This window comes from Muscardinus avellanarius (assembly GCF_963383645.1).
Source record: "Muscardinus avellanarius genome assembly, chromosome: 6".
NCBI lineage: Eukaryota > Metazoa > Chordata > Mammalia > Rodentia > Gliridae > Muscardinus > Muscardinus avellanarius.
Genome location: NC_137791.1, coordinates 45,826,240 through 45,829,205, shown reverse-complemented (window position 1 = coordinate 45,829,205; position 2,966 = coordinate 45,826,240).

The following is a 2,966-nucleotide window of genomic DNA, read 5'->3' as shown; positions in this document are numbered from 1 at the left end:
GCAATAGGGGAGCCAACTTCTTGGGTGGAAGAAGTAGCCTCCTTCCCAAGAAAGGTCTCTCTGATGTGAAACTACTGTACTTTCACTGTCATTCTTGTGCGTGTATGCTTTACCACCCACCCACCTTCTTTATAGGGCACCCTGGCAATGTAACACAGAACCACTGGCTCTCAGGTACCTCTTAAAAAGAGTCCGTTTTGGAACAGTATCCTTGCACATTTATGTCACGTGCTAGCACTGTCTTGCAGTTGACTCATGAACCTAAGCCCTGTCTTCCCTTCCAGGAATATCCCGGTGGTATGTCTACCATCAGATTACACCTGCTTAAGATGACAGATTTAACTGAATACGCAAAACAAGTGTAACAGATTTTCTGTATTAAGATACCATTATATTCTATAATCCTAGACTCTATTAGATGTACTCCACACAAAGAAACCACAGACATTTTGTTTCTGTCATTTCAATGCACAGCAAAACTACTCCACAAAAACCAGCTGCTAGCTGGGTTACAATTTATCAAACTGTTAGTCAATAACCCTAGGCTTTTCATTTTTAATGTGTGAACAAATATGGTTTGTAGATTCCTCTGGGAATTTTCCAGTTTGCCAAAGAGGAAAAAAATTAATCTGGAGGAAAAATGTATTTTCTTTCCTTTGGAGCCTTGTGGAAGCTTATAAAATACTAAACCAGAATAGTAAATCTGATATTGAAAAGTCATAGATGTGCTGTGCTAAAGGTATTATTCAAGTTTTTTTTTTCCATTTTTTGGCATCAGGAGGCTGTGAAGATAAAAATCTTCCATAGAATCATTCATGTCTTTTGCCTTTTGACTATTTCTTTGCTATTTTCAAATCTGGCCTTGGTTAGAGGGTGGGTCTTGTGACACATCTTGATTGATTCCTACTCCATCACTTATTAAAAACTTACTTTTTTTGTTTTTTAAATATGCAAGTTATTTTACATGTTTTTAATCTTTCTTTCTTTCTTTCTTTCTTTCTTTCTTTCTTTCTTTCTTTCTTTCTTTCTTTCTGGTACTGGGGATGGAACCCAGGGGCTTTCTACCTCTGGGCTATACTCCCAGACCTATTTTATATTTTATTTGGAAACAGGGTCTCACTAAGTTGCCGAGATCCTTACTAAGTAGCTGAAGCTGGCTTTGAACCTGTGCGATCCTCCTGTCTCAGCCTCCCAAGTGCAGGGATTACAAGCGTGCACCACCACGCCCAGCTGTTTCTTTCCTTTTCCCACCCCTATATACTAATTATCAATCTCTTTTGCCTTTCAGTAGTCAAAGGAGAATAAATTGGCAGCTATTTTTTCTTCCTAATGTTTGGTTATCATTTTAGAGAAAAGTCCTGTGATCCTCACTGCTTTTATTTAGCATTTAATATAGATTTTGAAGGGCTTTTGTACAAATATGTTCCATACTCCCATTTCCAAATGTGAAAAGTTAGAAATGTAATAAATATAAGACATAGTTCATCTAATTTATATTATATTTTATAGAATCATTGGGGTTTATTCTACCCTTCCCGTTTCCATAAAAAATTCCCAAGATACATAATCAAAGAGTTTCATAGAAAGCAAATCATTATTATAAAGCTTAAGTAATTTAGAATTTATAAATTACTTGGTATAAATCCTTGCACAGAACAAGTGCTATAGAAATTTTGACTATTATTTCTGTCATCTTCTATTGTAAGAATGTCCCCCCTCTCAAATTCCTATGTTGAAACCTAAACCTTCAAAGTGATGGTGTTAGGAGACAGGGACTTAGGGAAAGTTGTTGGATCTGATGGTAGAGCCCTTGTCAATTAGCTACTGCCTTTTATTATGCCATTTTTATTAGCTCCCCTTTTTATATTAGTGACATTATATAAAAAAAAGTTATAGAGCTGCCTTGTTTCTTTCGTTATGGGAGACCAGTGAGAAGGTGCTGTCTATGAGTCTGGAAACAGGCCCTCGCTAAGTGTCAAGTCTGCCAGCCTCTTGAGCTTGAGCCTTCCAGCATTCAGAACTATAAGAAACATGTTTCTTTTATTAATAAGCTACATATATATATATATATATATATATATATATATATATATATATATATTTTTTTTTTTTTTTTTGCTGCAGCATCCCAAATGGACTAAGATATTATTGTATCTATAAATGCATAGAAATGTTTTGGGAGAGTTACCTCTGGTAATGGTTGAGGTACTGGGGGAAGGTAACTATTTCTCTAGATATGTCTTATTATCAGCATGTGTTACTTGTTAATAGTTTTGAATAATTGAGGAAGCAATCTTTTTTATTGGGCTAGATCTATCTATCTTTTTGTACAGGAGCATTCTGTAGTTTTGTGCTGTGACTAGATGAGTCTCATAGAAGGAGAAATGTCAGCTTTGTCCTCACATGATGCCAGATGAGACCCAAAGCTTGGGTGCTCCATTCAGGATAGTTCTCCAAGGGCCACTGCATCTAGCAAGGCTGCTTATGTCTTGTCAGGACATTTCTGCTGCTTGTCAGAAGGATTTTGCAGTGGTAACTAAAAATATGGGTTGATACTCATCCACAGTCTATTTAGTACTTTATGGAGTTCATCATGACAGGGACATACATGCACACAGTACTTGATGAGCTGCCCCCCATGCTCAATTCCCTCCCTATTCCCTGCCCTTTTCCATATATAATTTTGAGATTGGCATTTGTAATTTCACATATGTACATGACTTCAGGGTAAATGCTTCATTCACCGATTCTCTCTGCCCCCACCCTGCCACCTACCTCTAGATCCCTTCCATTGCTCCACTGGGGTTTCCCCTCCATTGACTCAAGTCTTTCTTAGATTTGTACAAACAGTGTGTTCTAAATTCTGGGAGGCCATGAAGGTAAATATTTACAGAGTACAGTGAGATGGAACAAACTGGGAACCTAGAATAATTATTGAAAAAAATAAAATTGCCAGAGAAAGAAGT